The following is a 20588-nucleotide window of genomic DNA, read 5'->3' as shown; positions in this document are numbered from 1 at the left end:
GTGCTATTTCGATGTGCATTTGCTGTGTAGATGCTCTATTTCAAAATAAGCTATTTCTGAATATTTCCTCCAAAATAGCTTATTCCGAAATAAGTGTGCGGTGTAGACATGCCCAAAGAGAACATGCTCAGGATTAAAAGAGGCTCTCTCTCCATAGTACAACTTGAAGCAAATAACGAAATTTCAGTTAGCAGAGGTTTCACTAATTAAAGCTTGGCAAAATCAAATGTCATGAATAATTTTCACACGGACCTTTTGCGAATGGACCCTCCCCATTCCTGAAAAAGCCAAAATACTACCTGAGACCCAGACTTAAAAGGTCTCATAACTCGCTCCCCAGCCACAAAAAATTAAAATGCAAAATCTTGTCTCCCCATTAAGAACAAACTCTCCCTACCTACTCCTCCAAACTTTTGAACACAGATGCACCCAGATTAGCCTACTGTGTAATTGTGCCCTTCCATATGGCTACAAGAAAAGATCTAGATTACTACTTGCATTAGCAGCTGGAACAGATGTCAACCTTCTCCTTAGCTGTATTTATTTAAATAAAAATATTTAATCAGAAGCCTGTCCACTGTCAGTTAAAGTAATTTCCTATAGATGGACATTAATGGATGCCACATGAAGATATCAAGAAACTGGAGTAACATGATGGATAAAAAAATCATTTTTAATTTTTTTTAAATAATTAATTTTTTAATTTAAATGGGATTTTTTTTATTTACAGTGGATTTTTTTTGATAAAATGCTTTTTGAGGAAAAAACCTATCTAAAGATAGCTTTAATTAAGATATATTATAGGTCAAATATATCTCACCAAGAGATAAGGATTATAAATTCTAATTCTATAGTATGAGATATATATTCATGTAATGTTTAAGAAAAGTTTTGTAAATGAGTTCCAGTAGTTCATGGATCTGGGACACAATCTTATGGGGTTCCAGAGGCTTTGGTATAGATTATTTAGGTTAATCTTTCTATCTACCCAATAAGACTCCAGTGTTCAGTCTAAAAGATACCATCAGATATGCTTAGTTTTTCAGTTCTCAAACTGTGGATTTGTGTCTCCAGAGATAACATGCTTGCTAACAGCAAAAATTGGTTTAAATAAATAATACATAGATGTGAGAAATAATAGACCTCAACCCTATTGTCTCTCTGCAAATTTGTATACACAGAGCCAATCCCTTACCTCTCGCTAAAAGTGCAAAGTTTCAATAAGTTCAATGAATAGAAGATTGTTAGAAGAAGAACAGATGTAGACAAGTCTGGAGATAAATGATAGATGGGAGGCACAGGCTGTTTGAGAAGCATATTTCAGAAACCTTGAGGTCTTCTGAGCAAAGTCTTCATTGGTTTGAGATCTACCATACCATTCTCTCACTAGAAGGGAAAACCTATAATGGCAGCAGGCTGTAAAAGAGACCGGCTGTGTCTACATTGGCAAGATTTTGCACAAAAGCAGATGGTTTTGCGCAAAAACTTGCTGCCTGTTTACGCTGGCCGCAAGTTCTTGCGCAAGAACACTGACATTCTAATGTAAGAAATCAGTGCTTTTTGTGCAAGAACTATGACACGCCCGCTCAGGAATAAGACCTCTTGCGCAACTGTTCTTGCGCAAGAGGCCAGTGTAGACAGGCAACATGAATTTCTTGTGCAAGAAAGCCCGATGGTTAAAATGGCCATCGGAGCTTTCTTGCACAAGAGAGCGTCTACACAAAAGCACATGCCAGTGTAGACACACTCTTGCGCAAATACTCTAATGCAAAAACTCTTGAGTTAAAGAGAATTTGCGCAAAATCTTGCCAATGTAGACGTAGTCACCCAGTTTGGGAATATTTTCATGAAGTTACTCTCCCAATAGGTAAGACAGGCATACGTGCAAAATGAAAACAGTGCAACAAAGAAATGCAAGGCCTGGTTGCCTGAATAAACAACTTCATGAGAAGTATTCCTTCTCAGGAGGAAGCTGCACTGATGATGAAAGGAACATGTCTGAACATGCAGAATCTTCAGGTTGGTAAAAAAAAATATATTACTTCATACTTCTTTCTTAAAGACTGCTTGTCTTCCTTCTGAACTGTTCTTGAATTCTCATGTTTAAGCAAAAAAATATAGTTTTTACTCTATGGTGTTGCTGGTAAGAGTAAGTCTCAGGTCCGACACTGGGTTCTCAAAGTACAAAGACACTCTACACAGGTATCTGTCAAACACAAGCAGTTTATTTCCTGACAGCTATCAGCTGTGCTCCTTAACTAAAAGAACATGATAGGAAAAGCGGCATTTCTTACATCCCTTCGGCTAGCAGGGAACCCCATTTCGGCTGCGGATGAAGTGGGAGACTGTCTCAGCTTCCGAGGCACCGGTACCCAAAGCCCATTAGTGAGGTCCAAATTGCTGTGCTCTGGTGCAGCTTTAAATACTGTGTGTCTACCTTGTTTGTGGCAGTTTGGAAATATCCAGGGGTTACTCATTGCTTGTTGCAGTATGGCTCAGTTGTACTGCTTGTCCTTTGACTTTGTTTACATGATCAGTACATTTTAGGTAAACAAGATTATGTTCCCGCCCTTATCTACAATTCGTTTTTGCTACAATGGTGTATGTTCCTAGAGGCTTGCTTCTGGCTCATCACTAGTAGGGGAAAGGAGGGAGAATGCAGGCCTCACCACCCCTATACTTCACACATACAGAGTTCTTCTGCAATTGACCCCTACAATAGTACTACCATTTTTTATATATTTGATAAAAATAAATAGCTGAAATAGGCAGATCTTTCTTATATAATTTCACCTTCACAGTAGTACTGAGTGTCAGTGAATGCACTGAGTAATAAAAAATGAGCAGAATGATAATAATAATTAAATAACTGCATTGACTTATTTCTTTAGGAGAATCCATGCTCAACATATGGGATTCTGAAGACTATCCACCTTCAAGACCACCATCATTTTCTATAGTCTCAGAGTTATCTGGCAATGATACTGTTTCAGTCACATCATGTATGTCAAATAGCCACAGTAACAAAAAGAAAAAAGAAAAAATCTCCATCATGCAGAACCAACCATAGATAAGTTTGTGATAAGAAGCAACAGATTTCAAAAAGGGGTAATTGATGAAAAAATTGCCCAGTTTATTTATACAACAAACTCTCTTTTCTGTATGACTGAGCACCCAAACTTCATTAATATGGTTCAGTCATTACGGCCAGGATGCAGTCCACTCAGCAGAGCAGATGTCACAGGCAAATTGCTGGGTAAAGTATATGAAAGAAAAATTGAGCAGTATGCAAAAAGTCTAGAGGATAAAATTGTTAACTTTAGTCTTGATGGGTGAAACCATTTCCACAATGATCCTGTTGTATGTGTGTGACTGGGCGGATAGTCCCAGCACTGGAGGGAAGGGGGTAACCCAGGCCCAGCTGGCTGAGAAGGCCCTGCCCCTCCAGCCCTGCTGCGTATGCTCCCAGCAGAGCCTGGATATAAAAGCAGAGAGAGCCCTGCAACCAGGGAGGCCGCAGGGTGAAGGAGCAGCCCAGGCCGTACCGCTGTTTCTGCAGCAGCTGAGACCAGAGTCGCCCCCTGTGCCCGACCCGGAGGCAGAGTCAGCAGCCGCCAACCCCAGGGAGGCAGGGCCGCACCTGGCAGGTACTGACTCTGAGGCAGATGGACCACAGGGGAGCCAGTGCATGGTAGGAAGCAGCCCAGGGCAAAGGACTGATAGAGCGGCTCGGCATGTATTGGCCAGATTCCCCGCCGAGTGGGCAGGAGCCACAGTTCCTCCCTAAAGGGCCCTGGGATGTGACCCGGTGGAGAGGGAGGGCCTGGGTCCCCCTACCACCGATTTTCCCTTCCCTGGACAATCTACCCCTGGTCCAGGAGAGGCTTTGCTGGTCAGCTAGGCCTCAAGAGCTGTATTTTCCCCAATAGAGGGGCACTGACTTCTGAACCAGGCTGATAGAGCCATATTTACCCCGATAAAGGGGCCGGGACTTTGTATTGGAACTGCAGATACCGTAGCTGCCCTGGTTGAGGGACCCAAACAGGGGCAAAGAAACTTTGGGGGGAGGCGTACCCCTCGACAATGTGCTTGAGCAGTAGTGGACAAATTCCAGCCCATGGGCTGGATCCAGTCAGCAGTGTTAGTCCATGATGGGCCCCCACCTCCATATTTACCTGTACCTCCACAAGTATTGGAGGACTGCAGCTTAGGTTGGCTGTGAATTGCCGTTCATGGCCAATACGAGTGGTGGAATACCCAGTCTACGATACTTCCCAACGCTTGCATTGGCTGTGAATAGCGATGTTATGTCCATACAAAGCACGTGACATCTTTTATAGGGGAGAAGGCAGCATGCCACATTTATTGAGAATACAACAGTAGCATATGCTTTAGTCATTTACACACACACACACACACACACACACACACACACACAGAGTCCCGCCAGTTGATGTTATAGTCACCAGTCCAAAGTCTGGATCAAGCTAGTAGCTAGCCATATTGATCGCAGAGAGGAGCCAGGCTCTGTCAGTCGCGATCCGATGCCTCTAGAGTTGGTGGCAAGACAAACTCAAAGTCCCACAGCAAAGCACCCTGCTCTTATAGTCCTCTTTTCTCTGTCGAAGTCTATGGATTTCGCTGTGTCAGTTTGTGACCAGTTACTCCTTAATTGGTGTTATCTTTTGATGTTATCATTCCAAAACACCTCCAAGAGGGTCAGCCTGTCCTGGATTGAGTAATCAATTGTCTTTAGGGGTACCAGCTCCACCTCCACCTTAGAGTCATCAATTTGCCCCTCCATGGATACACGCTGATGGTTCGCTGGTATCAGTAAGTCTCTCACCCCTGCTCTCTTGATCACCTGGCTTTAACAACGGTCTTCACACCTTATCTTTTTCTGATGCATACATTTCTCATTCACACAAACAGTCTTTCACAGAGACCTTCAAAGGTATATAAACAGCAGTGTTTTACATTGGGAAAAAAATAATTGTAAATTAAAACTTACTAAATTTTATAATTAAAACAGTTCACATTGTGGCCTGGGCCTTCAACATTCCTCTAATCTTATTAACATAGATACAATACAAGACCCTGTCTTTTACTTACTAAACCTTAAAACAAAGAAAGCTTATATACTAAGCCGTAAAACAAAGAAATATATATTTAACTAAAGGGTCTGTCCACATCTTCACATCTGTCTGGCAGGATGAAATTAAGTCATATATATATATATATATATATATATATATATATATATATAATCCCACTCCTACAGAGATTTGCAGCCAACCAGAGCTGCAATCCTCCGATGTCTGTGGAGGTGCAGGTAAACATAACAGCGGAAACCCGCCAAGGACTAGCCTTGCGGACTGCTGGTTTTTTATTGCCCACACTTATGCTTAAGTGACAACAGAAGAAGGGAATGTCTTCCTTTCAGAAACAATTGAAACCTCAGGAAAAGCACACACAGCAAAATGCTTACAAGAAATTGCAATAAAAGCTGTAACAAATTGGGGGGAAAAATCAAATATCTAATATACAGGTTGGTCACAGACTATGTTTTAAATGTATCCAAGACAGAAGAAATTTAGCTAACAACATATGGTTGCAGTGCTGTGCTCATTTTATGCACCTCCTAGCTAAAGACTTCAGTGTTCCAGAAATAAAGGCTAATGTTGCAGAATACTTCTGTAATAATCACTTTGCAGCAGCTGCTTTGAAAAAAGTGGGAGGAGCCAATCCAACTCTCCCACAAGATGTGTGATGAAACTCAGCAGTGGACTGTTTTGAGTACTATATCAATAACTAGCCTAATCTGATGACAATTTGTGAACAAAATTGTGAAAAAATAGATGGCATTGTCACAGCAAATGTCCTCAACATTGAGCTTAAGAGAAATGTTGAACACATGCTGAGTACCCTAAAGCCTATTTCTTAACAAAATGCAGGGAAATAGCTGTCTTATTGCTGATGCTGTTGAAATTTGGAAGAACCTAAGGAAGATCTTAGAAAGAGAAAGATGCAATGACAGAGTTAAATTACAAGTATTAAAACAATAAATGGGAAAAGCACCAGGGTCAAACCTTAACTGCTGAAGACATGCTCTTTCAGAAGTCCTGTCTTCCTCATTCTACGAGGAAGAAGGACTCTTCCAAAATAAGAGGCTTTTCCAAAATTTGGCCTAGTATAAATGGGCCAAACTTTGGAAAAGCATCTTCTGACAAAACTATCAGAGAAAGGTACACAAATTGAGGAGTGCAATTTGCATACCTTTTGCCGAAAAAAAGCGGCAGTCTAGACATAGCCTAATTCACTCTAAAATTAGAAATTGTTTGGGACCTGAAAAAACAGGCAAGCTTGTTTCTTTTCTAGATTATGAACAAATAGGAAAATGAAGGAGAAGAAAATGGAATTAGCTGCAGAAGCCAATATTTTAATTTTCTCATGTGTACCTGGCTAACATAGGGTGCATCTATACAACAGGGCTTAACTCAAAATAAGCTGCGTAAATTGAGCTACATCAATTCTGTAGCTTATTTCAAAATAGGGAGCATCCACTCAGCACTTATTTCAAAATAGAGCAATCTTCCTTCATGCATACATTTCCTTATTCCTCATACAATGAGGGTTACAGGAGTCAGAGTAAGAAGTCCTCCAGCTTGACAATATCTTGACACTATTTTGAAATAACTCCCTGCTGTGTAGATGCAGACTAAGTTATTTCGGAATAGTGTTAGTTATTTTGAAATAGTGTGACAGTGTAGACCACAGTCACTCTAATTTTTTTTTAATATTTCATTGAACTATTTTAGTTAGAAAGAACTTTATCAAAAACAAAACCTGATTTTAAAAAACTTGAATGTTTAACTAAATTAAAAAATAATATGCTTGTTTTGTTAAAATGTTATATGTTTGCTGTTGAAGAAAAAAATCCAGAATGTTGTTGTTTTAGTTAAATAACAAAATGTAAATGTCTGTCTGGTGATGTTCTTGTCCTAATACAGCATAGCAAGAAAGATCTCCAAATATTAATGATTAATCTGCTGAATTAGAGATAGTTAATCAATTTTATGAAGACAGAGCAAATAAATACATTTTTTTTCCCAATGCTGAAGAGCTCCTATAGACTGTTGGAAAGCGTAGTCAAGTACCTTCTCTCAACAGATCATGAAGCAAAAAGATGCTATGCCTTATCAAAGAGTCTCTGAAGAAACCCATGAGAGAGTATAGGAATAGCTCCTAAAAATACTGATTTTATTTTCAGTTTTTTCTTTTGTATTTACATTTTCTTGAGACAATGGCTACAAAATGCATACTCCTGTAGTTCTCCTATAAAGGTTTCCCCTTATTTAAAATTCAAGTTTAAAATGCCACATTTTCCACATTTGAAGAATTAGGTGGAAATATGAATTGCCTCCATGTAATCTGCAAGCAATGCAAACCCCCCACAGTTTTATTATTTTTGTATTAAATATTTTAAGTGAAAAATCTTTTAAAATGTCATTTTCAATTGTATAATTCATAATTTATGAGACATGTTGATAGATATTCCATCCTTTGGACCTATTATGATAATGGGATTTTTACAATGCATACATTACTACAGGAAAAACCCTTAAAAACAGTGGAATCCTGTGTAGTATCCATGCTACAAATACATATTATAGTGTATAGAACTCTGACGAACTGAAAAAAATACATAAAAAGTTAACAAAAAGCATGTATGCACATTATTTACTCTAAGATGGAAAAGTTGTTAATGGGGATTAGCATCTGAATCCGAAGGTAGTATATCTTACCTTGACTTCTCTCTACTATTGACTTTGTGTTAACTAAAACCAACAGAAGAAAAGGAAGAAACTGTTGGAGCATCTGAATACTTTTTTGCTTTACTCTAAACTGAAATACTGATATAAGGAAAACAATGTTTGGTTTTCGTTGTTTTTTAAAAAAGTTAGCAAAACAATAATAATCATGTGTCTGCAAAATGTAATTCCTTTAAAAAAAAAATCAAGCCTTCACACACAGGGCAATGAAAAATTGTGACTAATAATTTATTTTAAAAAAGACTATTTTTAAATGGTCCAGCAGTAATTACTGGTCAAATTAGGCAGGAAAATGAGATTTTGAAATACTTCCTATCCTGAAATAAGACAAAAAGGAAAATCTCAAAAAAAATTAAAAAAGCAACAGCCAGATAAAACTCAGATCTCATCAACCAAAGGCTGCGTCTAGACTGGCAAGCTTTTCTGCAAAAGCAGCCGCTTTGTGGAAAAACTTGCCAGCTGTCTACACTGGCCGCTTGAATTTGCGCAAGAACCCTGACAATCTAATGTAAGATTGTCAGTGTTCTTGCGCAAATACTATGCTGCTCCCGTTCGGGGAAAAAGCCCTCTTGCGTAAATGTATTTGCGCAAGAGAGCCAGTGTAGACAGCTAAAAACTGTTTTGCGCAAAAAAGCCCTGATGGCGAAAATGGCGATCGGGGCTTTCTTGCGCAAAACCGTGTCTAGATTGGCATGGATGCTTTTCCGCAAAAAGTGCTTTCGCACAAAAGCGTCTGTGCCAATCTAGACGCTCTTTTCCGCAAATGCTTTTAACAGAAAAACTTTTCCATTAAAAGCATTTGCGGAAAATCATACCAGTCTAGATGTAGCCAAAATGTTTTGTTAATGTGAAATGCTGCATTTAGTTTTTTACCTTTTTCAATTTAACACTGTTTTAGTATAAATTCACTAAAATTTCTAAATAAAACCTTTAAATAAAAAAAATCCAAAATAAACTGAAATAAACTAAACTTGTCAGGATTTGTGGTGTTTGTCTTATTGCTAACATTGTTCTGTATTGTGTTTCAAAAAAGAGGGGATACTGCATTAGGCAGAAAAGGACGTATAAGCATTTTAACAGTATGTATTATATTGCAGAAGGGGCATCAGATGGGAATTTCACCCCTCTCTGGATTCCCCTGATACTCTTTTTATTGGACATGTCATGCCATTCCCTTTTGGAATAAAGAAAAATGCACTCTGATTAAATCATTTTCTCTCCCTACCCCTTCACCTCCTGCCAAATTGTCAGTAACATACCTATCTCCCTTACAATTACATATGGAAAGACGAACTCAGGGAACTTCAGGGAGCTGATTCCGCTTCTCAAATGCAAAGTCTGGAACATGCTCTGGGGTTACTGTATAGGGGAGGACTACTGCAGGGGTCTGCATTTAGTTCAACTGATCATCTGCTGGGGAACATCATTTTAACCCTTGAGAATATCACCTAATCCCTCATCACTAAACTAGTAAAGAACATAAAATCTATTTCGTGGGAAGAAGTCTGTGGCTAAGTTCAACAAACCCCACTGTCATTATAGCCTTCTGGATTGGAAGGGAACAATGTAGCTACCCAATTAAAAGAGTACTGGTCCCTTAGGGCCACCTGGCATACAACCCTGGGTGAATGCACACTGAATCCAGTGTATCGTTACTGTTTAGGGAGTGGCTGGAGGGAACTGGATCTCAGCTACCCTTCTGTAGTCAGGATTTGGGAGTGGGTGTAAATGGAAATGGTCCTGAGAACCAGTAAGGAAAGTTCAGATTGGAGTAAAAACCTCCTGGTTTCTAATGGGATCTGAGGCATATAATCCGCATATGGGGTTGGTGTAGGCAGAATCAGGAAACACCTGGGAGGGATGGTCACAAGAGCTACCATCCTTACAATGTACAGAACCAACACTCCTCTAGCACTGAGTGGAACAGGGAAATAAAATCTGCTGGAAGGGATAAGCTGTAATTTAATGGCCAGGCCATGGAAGGTGGGAGATGTGTGGAACGGGTGGGTTTGGACTCAGAAATTTCTCCCTGCAACTGGGGAAACTCCACTAATCAAATCGCAATACCAGCCATGCAACAACTGAACATAACCAAACACCTAACGATACCAATTAACTGGACTAATGTGGTATCAGAACCCATATGGATTAATTGGGACTTTTTCACACAATTGCTGAGGAAACTCCAGGATGAGCAGCACTGTACACAGATTCTGGAAGCCCGAAACCCCTAGGGAATGTATGCTTTTCAAATAGCAACTGAATTGCCTGAAGGCTGTGCTTAGACTAATGTGGCCTGGGACCTTCGAACAGGCCTAATGAACACTCATTAGCTTTTTAGTTCTATTACTCATGCTATAGGGTTATTATTTGTACTAACTGTATTGTTATTTGTATTAACGGGATATTTAAAGTTATGTGTTGCCTTAGCCAAACCCTGGAAACCATACTTGTAAAATTCAATAACCCTCCCATTTTGTCACCTGCCTTTCCTACTTTCCCATAGCATGACTGGTGGGGTGCCTTGGCCCTTCTTTGAAGAGAGTGTGGGAGTGTTGGTGTGTGTAAGGATTAAATAAGGGGTCTGGGTAGTTCTGAACATAGTAATGGGGCATGACCCAGGCAGACACTGCTTCTATTGATTTATAGACTTGCTTTGATTCCTCGTTTCCTGCTTGCTCAGGATAGATAAGCATGCAGCTGTACCAAATATGTAACTTTTAATGAATGCTCTATGTGTTAATAATATTACTTTCCTTACCCTCTTGTCTGGTCCCCTTTGCTCTAAAACATACTCAGGGTCACATCTCCTTCCTCCTTGTAAGTTGCTGATTTAAAGAGCTTTGATTTGTGAGAACTGCTTATATCAATTAAAAATCTGTAAACAATAAACAGAGGAAGGTATAATTATATTCATCACATGATTATGATTATATGGGTGTTCACATTACTAAATCAGAGCTTAAAGGGTGATATAACTGATTAGTGTATTTACGTACTAACGAAGATAAAAAAAAGTCTACCTGTGGTTAATTTGTTGTTCACTTGGATCCCAGCGTTTGGAGGGTCCAAGGTAGAATGAGTATCTGAAATAAAGGACCAGGGCTGGCCTTACCATAAGGCAAACCTGAGGCGGCCACCTCAGGTGCCAGACTGAGGACCTAGAGTGTAGAAAATTGTGTATGCTGCTGGTGCATATGTATTCGCTCTGCAGTACCATGAGAGGAGAAGAACAGGAAGGAGGCAGAATTGAGACCTTTCTAAGTTTTGGCCCAAACGAGGGGGTATGGGGGCCTCATTTGAGCTCCCCGCCTCACGTGCCAAAATGTTGTGGGCGAGCCCTGTAAAGCAGACCTCGAATATTCCACCAAACTGTTCCTGATGTGAGGAGAGAGAGCTGGGGAGAATCCTTTATCCTCACAGTAGCCCCAGAGTACCCTTCTTTACACCAAACCTTGGCCAAACCTGGCTCCACCTTCTAGCCTGTATTTACAGCCAGAGTGCTCGGATCTCTCTACTGCAACCTTCTGCTTCAGCCCTGAGTCCCTCATACCTGGCCCTACCCCGCTGCACGCACCTCCAGCTGAAGCCTTCACCTTCTTGCACCCTAACCCTATGTCCCAGCCCTAAGCCCCTTGTCCATGGCCCCACTCCAGACCCGTCACCTCCATATAGGTGCATCAAAAATTAATTCTGCACAAGGGCAGGAAAAGTTAGAGTGAACACTGGACCTGATGCAAATGGGAATTGCAGGGCGGGGACAGGACGGAAGGGGTCACAAAGTTATTTTGGGGAGGAGTCACAATATTGTCAGCCTTCTTTCTGCACTGCCTTGAGATTGGCTGGAGTGCAACAGCTATTGGCTGGGTGCCCACCTCTAAAGACTCATGCCGAATCCCAGAATCAACCTCCTCTATGGCTCTGCATTGGACGCAATTTAGGAGCTGGCATGCAGGCAGGGCTAGCTCACTATCAGCATCAACCCTTTGCGCTGAGTCCCAGCATCAACCCCTGCTGCGGTTCTGCAATAATAGTATTAATGCAGAGCCACAGCAGGGGTTGATGCTGGGACCCAGCCCAAGCTGGGACTGAGCTACAGTGCCTGTGTGCCGGCTCCCTAGTCACCTTATAACACAGAGCCACAGTGGGGGTAGTTGCCAGGACCTGGATTCAGATGGGAGTGAGTCAGCATGCCTACGCACCAGAACTGTAACAGGGGTTGTGGGACTGAGTGCTTGCAGTGCTAATCCTTATTAATTAATCGTGTAGTTGACAATATTTTTGTCCACTACGCAATTAACGAATTACATGCTTCTTAACAGCCCTACTTCATATCCCTAGTAATCACCAAACTCCAAAGAAACAATTTTCATACCATATGACTGACTGGATAATTTTGCCCTTAAAGCATATTTAATTAGGGATGTTAGCTATTGGGTAATCGACTAGTCGTGTAACTGTATGAAATCTTCACAGTTACACAACTATTTGATAGTCCCCCCAGGGGTGGGGCCAGCAGTGAGTGCACTCTGGCCCAACTCCTGGGGAGCCTCTGCTACTCCATGCAGCTGCCTCTCTATCAGAGACAGCAGTGTGGTGTGTCAGGGGGACCTGGTCTGCAAGGGGAGCCAATTAAAAAAACAGCTCTCCATGCAGACTAGTTGCCTGCCGCCTTAAATTGCTGCCTCTGACACAGAGGCTGCTTCATGGGATGTGGAACAATCTCTGTCCATGCGGGTGGTCAGGCCTGCCGCAGATAGAGGCTGTTTTGCAGCAGCTTCCTCTGCCCTCTCCATTGCTGCTGTCTCTGATAGAGGAAGCAGCATTGGCTAGAGGGGAGACACAGGTGGCACCACAAAGCTGGTGTTGGGGAGAACCAGCTTTTAATGGTATTATATTAATGATATTTGTCATAACAGGGCACTGGCCAGATGGCATCTTGATGGACCTTTGCTGTGCACTGGATGGTGAGAGAAGTGTTCTAGTTTCCTGTGTAGAAAGAGGCATGCTTCATTTCAACCCATGTCCTTTCACAAAGAAAGATGTGGAGGGAAATCTGGGGCCTTCCTATTCTTGATCTTAGGTGGATATTGCAAGAGAGGCCTTGCATTAGCCTCTTAAAAACTCATCTGCCTTTGGAAGACTGAGGTGTGACCATGGTGGGTGGGTGGGGGTATGTGTGTGTAGGAGCCATATGTGCCATTCATACACTAGCTGTGTTCTGTTGTATTTAATAAAATATATGGCTTGTGCTCTAACCCCACTATTGTGTGTGGGCCAATAATTGTCAATTTGAAGAATCATCAGACCCAGTGCATTCATTTGGAAAATGGATCTCCAATGCCCTTCAGCAGATGACCTTTCATAGATTTACTACAAAAGATGTTCCAAGAAACAATGTGAGTCAAAACTTAATTCCACTGATGTAAGTGGGAGTTTTACCATTAACTTAAATAGGAACAGCATTTGGCAATATCCCTGTGTGAGATTAGCATAATAATGTACTTGGACTCATATAGTCTAACAGTTTATCTACTGTGGGCAAAAGCTATCCATCAACTTTAGAGGTGGCACTGACGACATGGTACTCATCTGTTCTCATCACAGAATTGGGAAAAGGGTAGATAGTTCTCCTCTGTTTTAGGCACTTGAAAAGTTTTTGCACTCTTCTTAGTGGGGAGTATCCTTCTGAACCCTGGAATGGCTCGAAGCAATTTTGTGAGTTCTCTTCCTCAGAAGTCCAGGGGAAGGAGAGTAGTCCCTTGTCTACTGCAGATAGAATATAAGTCTAATAGTATAAAAGTTACCAGTCCCAGTTCTAAAATAGTTTGAAGGGCTGGATGATTTATGAAAAGATCCCAAGACCTGAAGTAGGCCTCATGGTTTGGAGTATGTCTCTGGCAACGTGCATTCTCATTTTGAACAAGCAACAGATACTGAACTTTTCTTTAATGCGCATCTCTCCTAGGCACAACAAGCACCGAGTGTAGAGGTCCCTATTCAGGATAGCCACTCCAAAGAATAGCACTTAAAGCCTTGTGATGTCATAGCACCAGATGTACAAAACTAACACATAGCTAATTAAACTATTATACCTACCTACCTACCAGGATACTACTAAGACAATACTAGCACTTTACAAAGCACACAAATAAATCTTTCTTTAGTTCATGAACTAGGAGGGAAAAAAAAATACATGGGACTCTCATAGGGCTGCCAACTTTGACTGAAACTAGGGAGTTGGGGCCCCCACTCGCTTCACTCACCAACCCCCAATCTTGGCTGGGGAAGGCCCAGGACCAAGGCTGCCCAGCTTAGGGATGTTAAACTAAATTAATCAACTAACTGAATAGGGGATGGAATTTCTATCGACTATTCAATTAGTCAATAACGGCGTTGCTACGTTGAAATGTAGCAAGAGCCCGCCCGGCTGTTGTTACATTTCAAAGTGGAAGTACCCTGCGGTATTCCACCTATGAAATGCTATATGGAGCCTGGGGTTAGTGGGGGGCTTAGAGTCCCATGCTGGCCCCGAATTTCATGCGGTGCTTCTGCTTTGAAATGTAGAAGAGCCCCAGAGGGCACTCTTGTACATTTCAAAGGTGGAATGCTGCCGCTGCACCCCTACCTTCTCCCATGAAGCTAGAGGGAACCAGCTTTTAAGCCAGTTACCCCCAGCACCCCATTCTCTCCTCCCCGCCCCCCATTGCTGCCTCTTTCTGATAGAGGCAGTAAGGGAGAGGCGAAGCAACTAGTCGACTTATGTCCCTACCCCAGCCCTGGCTCTTCCCCTACACGCCCCCCGCTCTCTCCCTGATCTCTCTCATCCACCTGCCCCTGCCACTGGGCAGGGCTGAGCCGCAGTGCACCAGTCCCAGTTCTCTCTCTAGCAGTCCAAGGGAGCAGGCCAAGTCTGTGCCAGCGCCTGCTCTGCCCTCCATCTAGGGCATGTCGGAGGGGGTGGATGTGTGGGGAGGGGAAAGATGGCACAGCACCTGCCTCCCTGGAGCACCAGAGAGGGGGAGGCCATGCATCTCCTGCCCCGCTCGGGAATGCAGAGGAAAGAGACTGCATAGTGCCCCCGTCCCGGGCACCGGGGAGGTGGAAGGGAGAGGCTGCGCAACTCCCAAGGCTGCATGGCAGCTTCCATCCCCCAGCACCGGGGATGGGAAGAGTCTGCACAGCTCCCAGCCCCACTGGAAAGGAGGAGACAGAGAGGCTGCATGGCAGCTCACGGCTTCCACATCTCCCCCTCCCCCCCCCAAGCACTGCGATGGGGGAGGGGAGAGGCTGCACCATTCCCAGGGCCACGCAGCTCACAGCTTCCCCCTCCCCCTGCAAAAGTACCGGGGAGCAGCAGACTGTGAGGTGGTTCACAACTTCCAGCTCCCCAGCTGCAGCAATGTGCCACTTCTGCTTTCCCCTATCCGGACAGAGCACGGGGGTGGGGGTCTGGGGCAATGCACCACTACTGCCTTCCCGCTGCAGCACGGGGGAAGTGAACTGGGGCAACACTCTGCCCCAGCCTCATGTTTACTTTGAGGGCCATGGAGGGGTGCATTCGCATGCTTCACACCCACCCTACATACAGGCCTGAAGGGTTTCATGCCATGTATGAGGGTTGTTTACGAGTATTCATGATTGTAGAATACTTGGAAAATGAAAGCACTACACAAGTACTGTATTATAAATTTGAAGATTCTTGGGAGTCAACACTTAAATGTTTTATAGATGGTATTGTGGGTCCAATTGTTAGTTCTGCCATGGACTTTTGCAATTCTATGTGACTTTTGCACTTGATTTCTCTGTGTTAAAGTTTTCCCACTTGAAAAATTGGGATGATACTACAGGCTGAACCTCCCAAATCTGGGACTCTCTGGTCCAGCAACATCCATGGACTGGCAGGGCCATGAATGTTGCTGGACCAAAGAGCCCCAGAGGAGGCTGAGGAGCCCCCGCTGGGCCAGCATCAGCGGGGATCGGCGGCATTTGGGGACCCCCGCCCGGGCTGGGAAATCACTGGGGCCAAGTGATCGGAAGTCCTGGCCCCAGCTGGGAAACTCCTGGCTGGAGTAGAACCTTGGTCAGGAATCCCAGCAAATCACCGCTGGGCAACGGGGCCAGGATGACGAGACAGCTTCTGCTGGGGAACCCCACAGCTGAAGCAGGGCTGGTGGAAGCAGGTGGCAGAATCTCCAGTGGCAGTGGGGCCAGCCCTAGCATCAGGGTTGGGTGTCCAAGCGCTTCAGCTGGGGAACCTCTGGCAGCAGCAGGGCCGGTGAGGCCGGGCAAGCAGCAGGATGAGGAGCCGTGCCAGGCCAGTGTTAGGGAGGCCAGCAGCAGGGCAGGGATCCCCAAGGAGAGAAGCTTGGGAGTAGGGCAGCCAGTAGGAAAGCACTGACCTCCCCTGGTGCAAGGCAGATCAGGTCCCGAGGGTGCCGGAGTAGGGAGGTCCAACCTGTATTTCTTTCTCTCCTTTGTCTGCCCTTGTGTACATAATCAATAATTTCTTCACAGTAGTGTCTGATAGTATATGAGCGCCTACCACAAATGGAACCCAACCTCAATTGAGGGACCTATATGTTGAGGGACCTCCCAAAACTGGAACTCTCTGGTCCGGCAACGTCCATGGTCCAGAAGGATCATGGATGTTCCTGGTTCAGAAAGCCCCAGTAGCCTAGTGGCAGGAAGGCAATCCAGGAGCAGGGCTAGGTTGACAGCAGAACGGGACAGGTTCTGGAGCTGGTGGCAGTACCCAGCAACGTGTGGCACCGGGACAGAGTCGGATACAAGCTCCAGCAGTGCAGAACCGGGCTGGCAACAACTCGAGGCAGTATCAAAGTGGTGCTAGAGCCTGCAGGCTGCTGCAGGGAAGAAGCCTGAGCCCTTGGCAGCCCATAGCAGAGGGACCGAGGCTGGGAGCAGCCCCGAGCAGCATAGGGCCAGAATCCCAGGTAGTCTGTGGAAGCAGGGCCAGAATCCACAGGCTGACACAGGACTTGGACCAGAGCCCAAGCTCTCAGCAGCCCCCGAGTCAGAGTCAGAGCCTGTGACAGCTCACCACAGTGCGGGCTGCTAGAGCCCAGCAGACAGTGCAGACAGGGCAGTGACAACGGGGTAGCCTAGCCAGGGCTGGAGGAAGTGCCCTCTCCATTCCCCTCCCCACACGCTGGCAGTGCTGAGAGTCAGAGGCTGGGGGCTATGTAAGAGAACCTTCCCTGGTCCAGAAAATTCTCTAGTTTGGGACTTTGATGCCAGACCAGCAAGGTGCGACCTGTACAATAATTTATTAGCTGAATTTGATACATAGTTTGACTGAAAATATAGAATGCATATAAGGATACTGGTTGTATCAACTTGGTCTTCTAAAGTAAGTGATATGCCATATTTATCCTTTATAATTTTATTTATTGCATATACATATTAAATATTTCCTATTTATCAAATAGATTGCATAAAAGAATGACTAAATACCTAAACATGCATACAATGTACACTTTATGTTTTCAACAACTAAACGTTCAGCTGACTGAGTAATAGCAGTAATTGGAGATTTTAAATAATATCTAAAAGTAGCATAAACGATTGCTATTTTAAAATAATATAATTCCAGTCATGGAAAATTAATCTACAAAACAGACAACCTATTAGAGTTCATTTTATGAAAAAATAATTAAGCTACACATTTCTTACCAAAATTCAGCTAAAAAAGAAAAAGGAAATCTTATGACCTGTTACTTCAATTCCTAATCCCCAGTTTTATTCCCTTTGAAATATATTTGCTGGCTCTATGAACTTGAAAGAAGGCTAATGTGTTGTTGGTTAAGTCTTCTCAAGGGAAGAACTGAATTTCTCCCTCAACTTTCCCTCAACGCTAACACTTTGGGTGGGGTAAAGTCAGAAAATTCATTACTGTAACTTCCTTTTACCATATTTGCTGCTTAACACAACAGTGAATCCAACATTTAGAAACCATCGTATCAACATAGTCATCATGATCCAAGCTGCAAATAATAGAGAGTGTCAGTGTCAATTTTGCTTTCTCACACTTGCTTCCCTTCACTTCATCTGATTTTAATAATCCCTGTCAAACCACAAACAGTTGAAATTACCTTCTTGACACAGAAGCTTTCAAGGAGGAGACAGAATCTCAACTTTCATTTAGTAACTACAAAAGAAATCTGTCCAGCTGGACAAATATTTCCACTCTTGACAATCTCTGCAGTAAAGCACACGTTTTAATTTTTACTGAAGCTGCCAAGATTTGGATATGAGCTTCTTGTTTAGTATAGATTGACTCTCAAGATTAGCAAACCAACAACCATAGTTGTGTTAAAAGTAGCATTTTCTACTAAAAAATAAATCATAAGCTGCATCTAACAGACCGAAGGAACATGCAAGAGATAAAAACAACAAATGGTCTGGTAGCACTTTATAGACTAACAAAACATATAGATGGTATTATGAGCTTTCGTGGGCACAGCCCACTTTGTCATGGCTCCTTCCCCACTCTGGCACGATAAACACAGAAGTGGGGGCCAGCAAAAAAGTACCCCAAAACCTTATCTACCAGGCTATGGTATAAAACTTCCCCCCAAAATCTTAACCTAGATTTTGGGAATAAAACGCCGCTGCCACCACCTAACTATTAATAAAGTAACCAGAGAGAGAGACTACTTGAGAAATCTCACTCCTAAAGTACAAACCAGGAGACACAAATTAACCAATACCAGGTTAATAAAAAGAAAAGAGAAAAAAACTTTTATCATCACCACAATATTCTTGTTGTAAGCATAATGACTAGATGGAACAGTAACAAAATAATATACTCATGGAGGAGAAATTTACTATGGGCCAGTTTTACAAAGGAACTTAGTTACAAAGGAGAGCAAAACCCAGTTTTAAATGCACAGACCAGATCCCATTTCCCAAACCATAAAACAATAAAACCTAACGGATTTATCTAAACTTTATCCTACTTACAGACTGTGAAGAGTATTTTCTGAGAGGGAGACATCCTGTCCCCTTCAATAGCTGGAAAGAAACTGCCCCAGAGACAAAGAACGGAAAAACCCAAAAATTCCTCTGTCCCAGTTTGATATTCCTACCTACATTTCTATTGGCTGCTCGCCACCTGGTTTAAGTAAGGGATATATTTAACCCCTTAGTCCCCATGATGCTGGCTAACCTTCATGATCATGACACGCACCCCAAATCACAGCCTGTGCTGGACAGCTTCTGGCCACATTGGCTGTGATTTCTTCCTGGAGGTCTGAGATAAAACATAGTAAATAAGTACATGCACACCATACTAGACCATTGAATACATAAAATTTAAACAAAACCCCTCCACAACAGTGGAATACCATAACGGATATACTGAGAGTGTCCTAAGTAATTGAGTTCAGAAATGCCTCTCAGGAGAGGGCATCGGCCACCTTGTTAGAGGCTCCCGAAATGTGCTGTACATCAAAGTCAAAGTCTTGGAGTGCCAAACTCTACCGAAGGAGTTTCTCATTGGTTGTTTTGACCGAATGAAGCCACTGAAGAGCAGAGTGGTCAGTCTGTAGATGGAAGCATCATCCCCACACATACGGACTTAGTTTCTCTAGAGCATACACAATAGCATAGCACTCCTCTGAGACAGACCAGGGACTTTCATTTTCAGACAATTTTTTGCTGAGAAACATGATAGGGTGAAGTTGTTGTTTTGGTCCTTCCTGCATCAGAACTGCCCCCACAACCCGCTCGGATGCGTCTGTGCTGATAATGAAAGGCTTGTCATAGTCCGGGGCCCTCAGTACAGGGTCAGACATAAGAGCTGCCTTGAGCTGGTTAAAAGCTTTCTGGCACTGCTCAGTCCACTTGACTCCGTTAGGTTGGTTTTTCCTAGTTAGATCTGTTAGAGGTGCGGCGACCTCACTGTAGTACGGTACAAATTGCCTGTAATACCTGGCCAAGCCTAAGAAGGATTGGACCTGCTTTTTAGACATGGGGGCAGGCCAGTTTATTATAGCCTCTACCTTAACCTGTAGTAGATTGATAGTTCCTTGACCCACCTGGTGTCCAAGGCAGGTCACCCTGTTCAAGCCAATTTGACATTACCATCTACATGTTTTCTTAGTCTATAAAGTGCTACCAGACCATTTGTTGTTTTTTTCTGTAAGGGTATGTCTACACTACAGCGTTATTTCGAAATATCTTATTTTTTTCAAAACAGCTTATTTCGAAATAAGGCGTGTACACACAAAATGCATTTCAAAATACGTTTTTGCTATTTCGAAATAGCACATCCACAGTGAGTGGACACTGAATCGCATTTAAGGCCGGCCGGAATCAGGAGTTACTTTGTGTGGCTGCTGCCGGAGGCTATCTGCTTAAAGGGACACCCCCCCCCCCCGGAAAGCCAGTTCTCAGCTTTCCCTGATTGCTTGCCTACCTCGATGAGGGACAGCAAAGCGTTTTGTCTCTGCATGCTCTGGTTGCCCTCACCTGGGACACCAAAACACTCTGCCAGAGGTGCCCCTGGACACTCTGGTGCTTCTCATGGATGCGTTGCTGCAAGCCTGGCTCCAGTTTCTGCAGGCTGCCATCTGGGAGGTTCATCGGGGGGCTGTCAGTATCCAGGAGGCCCTGCGGGAGAGCTTCCAGCCTAAGGAGCACTCAGAGTTTCTTTGGTCTTCCCCACTGGGGGCTTGTGCCTCATTCCTCCCTCGCGTCCTTCCACTTACCCATACTCCCCCCAACCCCTCTTCC

General features: G+C 43.4%; 1 protein-coding gene across 9 annotated transcripts in view; it reads right to left on the bottom strand.

Moving 5' to 3' along the window:
* Positions 1–20588, bottom strand: part of KIAA0825 (KIAA0825 ortholog) — a 386099-nt gene that overhangs the window by 336334 nt on the left and 29177 nt on the right. For 2 of the 9 annotated variants that reach the window (XM_075932132.2, XM_075932136.2), the window contains 3 exons: positions 10856–10918; positions 10594–10710; positions 7806–7838 (listed from right to left, as the gene is read on the bottom strand). The exons of 3 other annotated variants lie outside the window; for them this stretch is intronic. The gene's annotated coding sequence lies outside the window, so the exon portion shown is untranslated. The remainder of the gene's footprint in view (positions 1–7805; positions 7839–10593; positions 10711–10855; positions 10919–20588) is intronic. 4 more of the 9 variants (XM_075932127.2, XM_075932128.2, XM_075932137.2 and 1 more) reach the window with 3 other exon arrangements.

This window comes from Pelodiscus sinensis, chromosome 6, assembly GCF_052426305.1.
Source record: "Pelodiscus sinensis isolate ZL-2025 chromosome 6, ASM5242630v1, whole genome shotgun sequence".
Classification (NCBI taxonomy): Eukaryota; Metazoa; Chordata; order Testudines; family Trionychidae; genus Pelodiscus; species Pelodiscus sinensis.
Note: the sequence above shows the minus strand (reverse complement) of the source record. Positions and strands in the feature narration are given on the sequence as shown.